General features: G+C 44.8%; 1 protein-coding gene across 2 annotated transcripts in view; it reads left to right on the plus strand.

The window, feature by feature from the left end:
- The first annotated feature begins 1351 nt into the window (after positions 1 to 1351).
- Positions 1352 to 13448, plus strand: part of Lima1 (LIM domain and actin binding 1) — a 96338-nt gene continuing 84241 nt past the window's right edge. Inside the window, exon 1 of one of the 2 annotated variants that reach the window (XM_005067237.4) lies at positions 1352 to 1468. The gene's annotated coding sequence lies outside the window, so the exon portion shown is untranslated. Of the gene's footprint in view, positions 1469 to 2121; positions 2234 to 13448 lie in introns of those variants that run through there. The other variant, XM_040753825.1, reaches the window with a different exon arrangement.

Here is a 13448-nt window from a genome sequence, read left to right on the forward strand (position 1 = left end):
CTTGTGGGTGCTGGGAATTGAACTGGGGTCTTCTGGAAGAGTAGTCAGTGCTCTTAACCACTGAGCCATCTCTACAGCCTCTTTAAAAATTTTTTTTTGAGACAGGGTTTCTCTGTATTGCTTTGGAGCCTGTCCTGGAACTTGGTCTGGCCTAGAACTCTTTTAATGCCTGAATAAAGTATTGATTTTTCCTGGAGTTTTTCTGTTTGTTTGTTTGGTTTTTTTGAGACAGGGTTTCTCTGTATAGCTTTAGAGCCTATCCTGGCACTCGATCTGTAGACCAGGCTGGCCTGTAACTCAAAGAGATCCACCTGCCTCTGCCTCCCAAGTGCTGGGATTAAAGGTGTGTGCCACCAACGCCCGGCCGGCTCCTGGAGTTTTTCTTAAGTACATTTATCCAGAAATAGGTCTAGGTTAGATATTTGAATGAAGAGATTATTCTGTCATAATAGTTCATCTCCTTAAAACACACCAACTGCTTTTTGTAGATTTGTTGTTAGTCATTGTCACTCTGCAACACAGACTGTCCAGGCAACCATTCTACCTCAGATTTACAGTTGCTAGGATGAAGGTCAGGGTTAGGGTTAGGTCCAATCTAGGACATGTGCAACTGCCCTTCTCTTACAAGCCTCTTTAAAAAAAGATTTGTCTTTATTAGTGTGTGTGTGTGTGTGTGTGTGTGTGTGTGTGTGTGTGTTTGCATGCAGGTGCTCATGTAGGCCAGAAGATGGTGTCAGATCCGCAGGATCGGAAGTTGTGAGCCAACAGCTCCAAGTGATAATCTTCAAGCTACACAATGAGTTCCATGCTAACCTCAACTACATCAGACGGCCCCCACCCTCAGTCTCAAAAAATAAAGGAAAACCTCCAATTGTTGGAAAAAAAACATCAAAGCTCTTGAGGAATTTGGACACCACCTACTCTCTTCCAGCCTTTTCTTTCCATGAGGAAACTCAGGTCTACTAAGGTGAGGTGACGTAATGCTAGCCGAACCAGGCCTCATTCACAGTTCTTTGCAGCACAGGCCACGGCCTCTTGTAAAACACCGCTGTACAGAACTTACCCTGACAGCACCAGGAACTTTCCTGCAGTTGACTTTCTGAGTGACTCTCAAATCAAATTGTTGCAATCCCTAATCAGAGACAGTTAAGAGTGAACCAGAGAGGCAACAACAGGGTTGGAGGCAGACACAGCCGCCACGCCTCCCGCAACGCCACCGCAGCTGCAGCGACGCTAGCGATCACGAGTCTAACACGCCACCGGGAGCGAGCACGCTCGCCCCAGGCCCCTCGAGAGGCGGGAGGCGTGCGTGCCTCCGCACTGGGGGTGTGGCCGGGGCGGGGCCCTGAGCCGGAACGGGGCGGGGCCTCCGAGCTGTAGGTGCTGCTGCCCAGTCGAGACAGGTGCGCTGGACGGAGCGTAGAGATCGTGGCCGTGCAACGCCGAGCACCGACGGCTTTCTAGTCTGGTAAGAGCCTCCTCTCCCCTCATCCCCGGAGCCTGCGTGTGCTCGGAGATCCCAGCTGCACTCCGCACTCTCTCCCCGCCTTTGAGACGGGGTGTAGCAGGAGCGGGAACTTCTCCCCTGGGGGTCTGCAATGGAGGAACCTCCCACCCTGCACTCGCCCTTCTAGGAAGTGCGCCGGGCTGAGCCTTTGCTGCCCCGGGCCCGAGCCTTTTTTCTGCCTCGGCCCATGGTCTCCCATGGGATGGAGGGAAAGTGGCAGTTCAGCAAAAGTCAAAACTCCCTCTCAGGGAGATAATCCAGCAACTCTTTCCTTCTCCCATGCGGCTGTTCCCTCTCCAGTTTTTCTCTCTTCCATTCCTCCAGATGAACTCTGATGTGGACTTAACATAGCAGATCCCTAGTTGCTGTCCTCAAATCGCTCTCATGTACTTGAGCTGGGACCCGTTGCTCACTCAGATCCGTAGGTGTTAATATTAGGTAACTGTACACCCCTGGCCACACACACTAACGCTTGAAGTTGTGGGTGTTAGGAGCGAACCATCTGGCTCCCGTCCTAGCCTCCTTATTGGTGCTCAGAACAATGAGTTTAGCTGATCCTGGTGAGAGATAACCGACCTACTATTATTGTCTTGCAACTAATTTCAGCTTTCAAAAATCGGCCTTATCCAAATGATTCTGTTTTTACAAATTAGCCAAAGGCTCCGAGGTTATCACTTTTTAAGACAGTGCCCCTTGGAGGAGAGATCATCTTTTGCACCTAAGTAGGTAAGTGGAATACTTTTTATCTACATAGTTACTGGTGCAATATACATTCCAGCTAGCATCTACAGAAATCTTTCTGAGTTCTATAGATGAAGTGTGCTCTTGTTTAGACAACCTTTAAAAGGCTTTAAAGTTGACAGAAACGTTTTTCTGTTTTCAAGAAACAACAAATTCTTCTTCCCTCCTCGTCCTTCTGCTTCTTTAAAAAGTTCCTGGCTGGCCTTGAACTGGCTGTATGGACCAAGCTAACAGAGATGTGGCTGCCTCTCAAAAGCTAGAATTAAAAGGCATGCTTCACCATCCGTGTAGATATATATATATATATATATATATATATAAAATCTATCTCCGTGTGTGTGTGTGTGTGTGTGTGTGTGTGTATACCAGCACAGTGTGCCATAGCAGGCATGTGGAGGTCAGCTTATAGGAGTTGGTTCTCTCCACCTTGGGATTTGAAGATCAAACTCAGGTCATCAGTCTTTCGTAGTAAATGTTTTCACATGCTGAGCCATCTTGGCAGCCTAGAAAGGTTTTTTCTTTCTTTCTTTTACTATTTTACATTTATTTGATGCGTGTGTGTGTGTGTGTGTGTGTGTGTGTGTGTGTGTGTGCCATGGCATGTGTGCTATCTATGTGGGTTCCAGGGATTGATCTCAAGGTGTCTGTCAGACTTTGTGGCAAGCACATCCTACCTGATGAGCCATCTTGCCAGCCTAGACAAGGTTACCTCTTTTTAAAGGTCTGCACACACATATATTTCCCTTGATAGAATAACATAACATGGCATTAAATTATATTAGGAATGGGAGGGGAACAAAACTTTTTTTTCCCAGTGAATTTTATGTCAGTTCTTTTGTAGATTCAAAGTTCCAAAGTCCCTACCCTAAAAGAGATGACAATTAAATGGGTTAGGCAACACCACAGATACAACTTACAGTATTGGTGAAATAACTTGCCGTTATTGTTTTGGTATTTCTTCTCTCTTTGCCCCTCACCCCAGGGAAACCCCCAAGTGTGTTGGGTATCAAACCCTGGGGCATGCACATGCTAGAAAAGCATTCCCAACTGCTGCATGTTTTACCACTCATATTTCTTGCCATGTCTTTGGTCAGTCAACTCAGTGGCCTTTTGAAAATGGGATTGGAGCATGTTTAGTTCTCCAGCAATTCAGTAAATAGGTTGGTGGAGCAATTTTTACTGTTAATGTGTTAGATGCAGAAATAGTGTTATCAGGTAGTCCCTGCACCATGGAGTCTCTGAGCTGAGACAGTGTGTTGGCATGGTTAGCCAAGCAGTGCCATTTTATAAAAATTACCTCATTGTGTGACTTTGTTTGACTTGATACATTCAGGCTTTGTTCCCGACTCTAGTTAAAGGTGGAGCCAAGTTTCAACCTAATAATTCTAGGAAGAGAAAGCTTCAGAAATGAAAACAATTCTATCAACAACAGACACTTTTCACTGCTTAGGTACTCTTTAAATGTCTTGTTTTGACTCTGGGTGTAGCTCTGTGGTAGAGTGGGTTTAGCATGTGTGAGAGCCTGTGTCCCATCCCCAGCACATGCACACACAGAATATAAAGTGGATCTTGTCTTAGGTCTGTTAGGGGAAGAGGTTGGAGCCTTTGAGGGTTCTATGGAGAGTTTTGATGATCTGATACCTGGACTTTATGGTAGCCATTGAAGACTCTTGGAGCTGGAGAAATGGCTCAATGGTTAAGAGCCCATTCACTGTAATCAGATGTAGTTCACTTTAAATTTCTATGCCAGAGGCAAATGTTGAGTTGGGAGGTCACTAGGCATCTTCACTGAAAATGACTACTTTACCACAAATTGGAGGTAAAAAAAAGTCATTAAGTTGAAAGTGAAACTGTTTTCCAAGATCTCCCTTTTGTTTTAGGTTACATTTATTTATTTTGTTTATTTTAGTGTGTGCATGTGTGTCTGTGGGGGAGGGCACATGCATGCCATGGCATGCCCGTGGATATCAAAGGACAACGTTGTCCACAACGTAGGTCCTGAGGACTGAACTTAGGTTGTCAGGCCTTCTTACGGCAGGTGCCTTTCCCTGCCGAGCCAGTTTCCTGGGCCCCAGTTTCCAGGCATTCCTCACTGCATATTACTACATGAGAGACGACATCCATTTAAATGAAATTTGCTCATTCTACACATAGAAAATGCTTAACTTTGTCCCTAAGATAATTTATGCAAGAAGAGACTAGTTTTTAGAAGGTCGCTGTATTCTTTAACTGTGGGTTTTTTTTTTTGTTGTTGTTTTTTACAGGAAGATAAAGCATTCCATTGTAGGCTGAACACAGTGGCCTCATGATGTGGTTCAGTCACTTAACACAGACTCTCCAGGTGTTTAGTAACAAATTAGTGGCTTTAAGTAGTCTCTGCTTATTATCTGGGAGTTGAGGTTCTTGGTAAACGGTACTTTCAGCAGATCCTTCTGATGTGTTTACTCTGTGGCTAGACATAAATGTGTGAGACAGCTTTTAAAAAGATGAATTATCATCTTTCCCTGTGTGTATATGTGGGGGTGGGAGGAGCATGTGCTGTGAATACAGGTGCCCAAAGAGGCCAGCAGCACCAGATCTCCCTGGATCTATAGTACAGGTTTCAAGCTGCCTGATGTGGGGGCACTGGGAACTGATCTTGGATCCTCTTGAAGAGCATACATCTTTTTAACCAATGAGCCATCTCTCCAGCCCCTGAGACTCATTATTGCTTGAGTGAAGACTTCTTTTCACTAAAAGGAGGAGGTCTAACCCAACAAGCAATTGTTAGCCAGTGTGTCAGATAATCTCTTGTCACTTTCAAATGTTTTTAGGGGCTGTTCTGTTCCTAGCATCCACACTGGGTGTCTCACGAGCCCCTGTAACTCCAGTTCCAGACGATCGGCTGCCCTCTTCTAGAGGGCATCCACACACAAATGGCATGAACTACAATAGACACATTCACATAAATAAGAGCTAATGAAAACAATTTTTAAAAAAGATTTATTTATTACTTATACAGTGTTCTCCCTGCATGTATGCCTGCAGGCCAGAAGAGGGCACCAGATCTCATTATAGATGGTTGTGAGCCACCATGTGGTTGCTGGGAATTGAACTCTGGATCTCTGGAAGAGCCGCCAGTGCTCTTAATTGCTGAGCTATCTCTCCACCCCTAAAACATTTTTATTAGAAATTTCATATGTTCACTTATAGCACATTAGTGCAGAAGCATGAGATGTACATCCTTTTCTTTCTTTCTTTTTTTTTTTTTTTTTTAAAGAATTTGTTTGTTTTCCTGAGACAGACTCTCCCTGTGTTGTCCTTACTAGCCTGGAACTCACCATGAAGACCAGGCTGAACTTGAACCCAGTGGTCCTCCTGCCTCTGCCTCCCTGTGCTTGGATTAAAGCAGCAGATCTCAATCTGTGGATCATGACTTCTTTGGGGGTCGAATGACCCTTTTACAGGAGTCACATATCAGATATCCTGCATATTGGGTATTTACATTATAATTCATAACAGGAAAAAATTACAGTTATGAAGTAGCAATGAAAATAATTGTATGGTTGGGGTCACTACACTATGAAACTGTATTAAAGGGTCGCAGTGTTAGGGAGGGTGAGAGCCCCTAAGAAGCTTTCAGCATAGTGCAGGCTGGCTTGGAACTCAGGATCTTCCTGCCTTTTGCCTGGGATGCAGGATTATAATCGTAGTTGGAGAGCTAAGGCAGGGAGGTTACCAGGGGTTCAAGGTAAACCTGAGCTATACAGTGAATTCCAGGCTAGCCTGTGCTACATGAGGAAACCCATCTCAGAAGAACCAAAGGCTGAAGAGGTGGTTCTGTGGTTAAGAGTTCTCACAAAAGGATCTGGTTCCCTTCCTAGTACCCACAGGACAGTTCACAACAGTCAGAAACTGCAGTTCCAGAGCCTCCATCATCCCATCCTGCCTCTGTGGGCACCAGACACATGTGTGGGTGCACTTACATGCAAGCAGAACACTTACCCACATAAAATAAAAATAATATTTTTAAAAAAGAAAGAACAAACAGTAAAGCTGGGCGTGGTGGTATGTGATTATAATCCTAGCACCACAGGGTAGAGGACAGTCAGAGGGAACCAGTCTCTGAAAGGTGTCCCCTGATCCCCACAGGTGGCCTCTGGCACCTCCCCACATCGAACACACAGGCAGTGGTGGAGCACACCTTTAATCCCAGCATTTGGGAGGCAGAACTGTTAGTTTGAGGCCAGCCTGGTCTACAGAGTGAGTTCCAGGACAGCCAAAGCTGTTACACAGAGAAACCCTGTCTTGAAAAACCAAACAAACAAAAGATATGAGTTGCTTATCTGGTGCTATATAAGTAAACACATGTGCCTCATTTTAAGGCATTTTCCCATTTTCAGCATGTAGTATGAGACAGGTGTTACATATGTAGCGTGGGACAGGTGTTATATATGTAGTGATACACTGTTTCTCCCAAGTTGAAAATTTCAAGGCCTTTGGGAGCTTCTTCTTGTGCTCAGCTCCATTTCGTGATAGTTGCCTAAGTGTCAAGCCTGTACTTATGCTAGGTTTAGAGAACAGTCAGTTCAGAAAGATTAACTGAGAACATGAATAAAGGGAACTCATGATTAGTCTTTTAAAATAACTGCTTCTCCAACTGTGTAGGTTAACCTCTTGATCATAATAAGAATTTTCCCCTCGTGAAGGCCCCTGTGTTTTCACATGTCATGCAGAAGATAAAGTCAGGTGGACTGTAAGTTTAGAGTAAGCAAAAGATAGTTTTGTACTAACAGTACATTGTTGGCTTAAGCTTCAAAAGCAGCTCATCCACCCAGGGTAAAGCACCTATATCATCTAAGTAGAATACGAAGTAGGAGCTAAGCTTTGATCCCTTGCAGCTCAGTGAATACAAGATGATTAGTGTCTCAATGTTTATTAGGTGCAGTAAACATGCACTGTTTGTCTACAGATACATAGTTTATTAAATATAAAAAAGAACAAAAAACTAAACTGGGCATGCTGGTACCTGGCTATAATCCCAGCACCTCAGAGTGGAGGGTGGTCAGAAGTTCAAGGCTAGCCTCAGCTACCTCAAGTTTGAGGCCAGCCTGGGATACATGATATACCTTCACAAAAAAAGAAAAGAGCCAGCAAATACACAACGTTTTGTAATTGTGTAAGTGTGGAGTTCTTACATATTCTATAACACAGCTCATGATATGGGACATTTTACAATCCCTCAAATATACTCTGTTTTGTACACAGAAGTATTACCAATTTTATTTCATTTCATTGCTGATACATTTATGATACTGAGATGCTTTTGTTTTATATTTCCATAAACTTTCCCTGTGTGAGGAAATGCTGGTGATCAAGAGTAGGGTCCTCACCATGCTAGGCAAGTTCTTGGCCACTTAGCTGTGCCCTGCCCCATATATTCTTCAAAGTCTGAAATTTGAGCCTGTCTATCCAGACATAATGCCCTGTGATTTTCTCTAATGCCCTGCCACTGTCTTCCTTGCTACCATTGAGCAGCAATAATAATACTATTAACAATTAAAACATTAAAAATAATTTTTGAGGCAGGACCTCATGTAGCCCAGGCTGGTGTTAAACTCCTGATTCTCCTGCCCCCACTTCTCAGGTGTTGAGAATGCAGGAGTACACTTAGCAATATGTTCAGCTCAGCGGATGTCTAATGCCCTGTGTCAACCTGGGCTTTGGTGGTGTAGATTTGTACTCCCAACTCCTAGACATTGAGGCAAGGGGATGGCAAATTCAAGGTAATCATGAGCTACATAGTGCATACAAGGCTAGCCTAGACAATTTACTGAGACTAAGTCTCAGAATGACGAGTTAAAAGGGCTGGGGAGATAGTTCAGCAGGTGTAACTGCTTTTTCTATTCAAGCCTGGCTTCAGTCAGAGTCACTATTGTTGTGATGAAACGGCATGCCAAAAAGCAAATTGGGGAGGAAAGGGTTTACTGGGCTTACACTTCCATATCTTAGTCCGTCAGTGAAGGAAGTCAGGAGAGGAACTCAACAGAGCAGGGACCTGGAAGCAGGAGCTGATGCAGAGGCCTTGGAGAGGAACTTCTTACTGCCTTGTCCCTCATATCTTGCCCAGACTACTCTTTTTTTTTTTTCAAGACAGGGTTTCTCTATAGCTTTGGCTATCCTGGAACTCACTCTGGAGACCAGGCTGGCCTCAAACTCACAGAGCCCTGCCTGCCTCTGCCTCCCAAGTATTGGGATTAAAGGCGTGAGCCACCACCACTCAGCTCTTATTTGGTCTTAATGGTTAAGTTTTTTTGTTTGTGGTTCTTCCATTTATTTGGAGTTGAGGTCACGGGGAAAAGATGGGCTTTGAAGCTAGATTGAATGAGTGGATTGAAAAAGTAGAAGGTGGCTTGGGCAGTGAAGGTGCACACCTTTAATCTCAGCACTTGGGGACAGACGCAGGCAGATTTGTGAGTTCGAAGCCAGCCTGGTCTACAGAGTGAGTTCCAGGACAGCCAGGGCTACACAGAGAAACTGTTCTTGAAAAAATAAAAAAATAAAAAAAAAAGAAAGGAAGGAAGGAGGTTGTGGTACAGTAGTGTCCTGTGGGGATACAGCCGGTGACCCATGGAGCAGCAGTACACAGAGGAGAGGCAGACTCTTAGGAGAACCCTAGCATAGTATTGTCACCTGCCATGTAGGTGAGCTTGGACAAGTCACTCATTGACTCGGAGTCTCAGTGAGATGAAAGGGTTGGGCTGTTGATCCCAAAGTCCACCCTGTAGAGCTGCAGTTAGCAAGACATTCTGGAGTTACTTCTGGGCCTGTCCCTACCCCACTCTCTCTGTAGACTCCCCAGGAAAGAGCTGGGGCAGTAAAGGCTGTTCGTTCCCAAAGGACTGGCAAGTGGAACCCTGTGATAATCATTTTAGCCTTGTTTAAATAAAAATGGTCCAGTTCTTTTAGGCACTCCCATAGACTGACCCTGGGAACCTCATAAAACAGGTTAGAAAGCCCCGCTGGCTTATTGCACAAACCCCGTCATATTTTGTGACGACAGATCAGGGCTCACCCTGACTAGAGGACCTACGTTGCCCTGTGACAATGTCTGCTGTTCCATATAAAAGCTGTTCTTGGTGTTTTCTCTGGTGTTTGTAGAAGTTCACTTTTAGAGTGCTTACCCTGAGCTCTGTCTGGTTGCTTATGCCTGAAACTCTTTCATTTGACTGATGAGGATTGTGAGTTCAAGGACTGTCAGGGCCCTAAGAACTTACCCTAAAATATAAAAAAAAAAAAAAAAACTTGAAAAAGATAGATAAATGTTGGTTTTATTTCCCTCTTAGTTTTAATTTTTCGGAATTTAGTTTGTTTTATTGTTTGTGTGTGTGTGCAAGTGTGCCACAGTGTGCAATGGAGGTAAGAGGACGACTTTCCCAGGTCTGTTCTCTCTTCACCTTGGGATTCCAGGATCCAGCTTGGGTCATCAGGCTTGTGTGGCAAGCGCCTTCATCCAATCTAGGTTTGGGGGTTTTTGTTTTGTTTTGTTTTTTGGTTTTTCCGAGACAGGGTTTCTCTGTATTGTTTTGGAGGCTGTCCTGGAACTTGCTCAGTAGACCAGGCTGGCCTCAAACTCACAGAAATCCACCTGCCTCTGCCTCCCGAGTGCTGGGATTAAAGGCGTGCACCACCAACACCCGGCTCAAACATGTGTTCTTAACCCCTGAGCCATTTCTCCAGCCCCGCCCCCCAGTTTGTTTTTCTCAGACAAGATCTTATTGTGTATCCCACCATGGCCTCAAACTCCCCCGTGTGTAGTCCAGCAGTGACCATGGCATTCATCAGTCTTCTAACAGATTGGTTGATTGATGATTGACTGATTGATCGATTGATTTTTTTATAATAATTTTTTAACTTTTTACACATGTTACTCCCTATTCCCTCTCCCTCCCCTCCTCCCCCGGCCTCCCAAATCCCCATCCCAATCTATCTCCCTTCCACTCCCCAGGGAGGGTAAGTAGAGCAGTATTTATTCCTGGCATACAAATGGACTCTGGGAGCTCATCCCATGTGGCGGGATGCTCTCTTAGCCTGGACACATGGGGGAGGACCTAGGCCCTGCCCGGGATGATATGATAGACTCTGAAGATCGACTGATATTTTTTTTTATCCAGCGCCATTGGATATTTCTTAGAGTTGGCTTCAGACTTTCCCTTTCGTTCCAGCAGGGTTGTCACTACAAGAAACAGAAAAGTCAAGAGCATGGATCTTCAAAGTGTGGATTCCCAGATTACCCACATGCAAACTGCCTGGGGTTGGTGAAAGGAAGATTGTAGGGTGTCACCTAGACCTCTCTGGGGGATAGGTCTGGGGATATGAAGTTTTAACAGCATTTCAGGAGTCATGTACACGTGTCAGGGAGCCGGTACCCAAGGGAATGGTCTAAATTTCAGTACACGTCCTTCAAGATGCCCCCAGCATATTTTTCCAGGCTTATCTCTCGGCACTACCCACCCTCCTGGCACTGTAGCTGTACGATGATTCACTGTTTCCTGGACCCGCCCGGTTCCCTTCCTGCCTCCGTGCCTTTGCTCAGGCAGTTCCCACAGCCTCCAACTACCCCCACCCCACTCCTGATGAGCCCCTGTTTCTTAAGAACCCAAATAGGTGTGACTTTTTAAAACACTAAAAAGGCGCGTTCTAGTGTTGAGCTCTGCATCAGAGGCTCCTCTCCAGCCTTCACTTATCATTTTATTGTTACTCCCTTTCCTGCCCTTACACTTGCTGACTTATTGCTTCCTTGTAAGATTACAAGTGCTATAAGCAGAAGGATTTTTTTTTCACTGCAGGTATGATGCATATAGCAATCAAACACTCATAGTATATGAAATATATCTGATCTTGCATCTACAGTGCTAAAGTCCTTTAAGCAGCTAAAGTCCTTTAAGATTGCATATGTTTAATTTGGCTGCCACTCACCTCTATGTCATTTCATACTTCCGTCTTCACTAACTCCCCAGCAATTTTATTCTTGCCCCAGGGCCTTTGCATTTGTTCTTTCTTTTGCCTGGAACATAGTCATCATCTCTTCCCCTGGCTGGCTGCCTGTATCCTCCCCCTCTTTCTGCATTCCGGTCAAATGCCATTCACTGGGAGACTTTCCCTCGCCACTCTGAAATCACTGTCCCCGTCCCATCTCTATCTCTGCTTTAGTTTCTCTTTGTGTGCTTTTCTGTACCAGTCACATCCTTGTCTCAGTCCCCCAGCAGAATGGAAGTTTCATGAGAAGAGAGACCCTGCCTATTGTGGTTAACTTTTGCTTCAGACCCTGCCCAATGTATTGTAAGAGTTCAGTAAATATTTGCTGAGTGAATGAATAAGCATTGAAGATAGACTTCTCGTTTTAACAAGTCTTGTTTGGGTTTGCAATCCAAAAAGGTGTGGTGTTATCTTTTAAATGGACAACAGCCCAGTGTAGTTCCATATGGGTTCACATCAGGTGGCAATCTCTAAAGATTTCTGTAGGACAGAGGCCTGGGTACCGTGGCAACTGGGATTTTGTTTTGTCAGTGTGCAGACTTCCAAGGTGACCCCAGGATCAGGCCGCTCGTTGCTTTGCTACCCCTTGGGTGTCTGCTTGCAGAGTTGCCACTGTTCTTTCTGCTGTTACTACCCTTTGATTTTTTTTCCCTTTGTTTTGTTTTCTGCGACAGGGTTTCTCTGTGTAGCCCTGGCTGTCCTGGAACTCTCTCTCTCTCTCTCTCTGTAGACCAGGCTGACCTCGAACTCAAGGATCCTCCTGCCTCTGCTCCTGGGTGTGGGATTAAAGGCTGTCGCCACCAAAGCTGTCATCCTCACCACCACCACCACCACCGGACCCTCCCATACCATTTAAAACCTGGAATCCAGCTGGTAGATGCCTCAGGGGACCAGCAGGCTTCTGCTTTCCCCTGGGGGGTGTGGTGGAAGGAGATGCCACCTAAGACCTTCCAGGAATGATGAAAATATGTTCCTTCTGCTTACCCTATGTCTTGAAATGGGACTACTTAGAAGTACTTTTCAACAATAAAATTGAATTGGGTTTGCTTACTAACAACTAATTGAACTATGCTTTTCTTAATATTGGCTTCAAAGTTTATTTCATAGAAGTTTTTCATTGCAACTTAAGTTTTCAAAGTGCTTTTACTTTCTTCCTCTCACATAATCCTCAATAATCCTCACAGTATTCTTTGTCATTAAATACCTGGTTTTTAAATGAAGAGATTGAGACAGTCCTTGCCATACAAGCATGAGAACCTGAGTTTGGATTCCCAAAACCCATATAATGGCAGACTCAGTGTTTCTTTTGTAATCCAATGTCCCTGTGACAACATGAGAGGTAGAGACAAGAGTCGCTGGAAGCTGGTGGGCCAGGCTAGCTTGGCATAAGCAGTAGAAAAAGCTAGAGACACCACCTCGAAGGTGGGAGGTGAAGACACGTATTTGAGGTTGTCCTCTGACCTCTACGTACATGCTATGGCACATATATGCCTGCAGTCACACACAAACAAGTTTACACACACACACACACACTACACAGGCAAATGTTTAAAAAACAAAACACAACTTAGACCTAATGAAGTTGACCTTTCCATGTCAACTGAGAGACATACCTATCTGCTTAAGAGACAAACATTAAAAATTTCAATTAGAACATTGATATTGATGCTAAATGTAGCTCAGTCCTGTGCTCCCAGTCCTTGGGAGATAGACAAAAGAGGATCAGGAGTTTAAGATCACCCTTGTCTACATAGCAAGTTTGAGGCTATCATAGATTATATAAAAAACAAAACAAGAAGCTGGAGAGAGCTGGGCGTTGGTGGTGCACACCTGTAATCCCAGTACTTGGGAGGCAGAGGCAGGCAGATCTCTGTGAGTTCGAGGTCAGCCTGGTCTACAATCGAGTTCCAGGGCAACCTCCAAAGCAATACAGAGAAACTCTGTCTGGGAAAAAAAAAAAAAAAAAGAAGCTGGAGAGATGGCTCAGCAGTGAGGAGGAGCTGTGTTCCATTCCCAGCACCACATGGTGACTCAGAACCGGCTGTAACTCTGGTTCCAGGAGCTCTGACGCCCTCCATAGGCATTGCATGCACATGGTGAACTGAAGTATGCGCAGACAAAACATCCATACCATTAAAAAAGGCCAGGGATTCAGGAGGGGGAAGAGAAAACCAAAGCATTG

This window comes from Mesocricetus auratus, unplaced genomic scaffold (assembly GCF_017639785.1).
Source record: "Mesocricetus auratus isolate SY011 unplaced genomic scaffold, BCM_Maur_2.0 Super-Scaffold_100010, whole genome shotgun sequence".
NCBI classification, from domain to species: domain Eukaryota; kingdom Metazoa; phylum Chordata; class Mammalia; order Rodentia; family Cricetidae; genus Mesocricetus; species Mesocricetus auratus.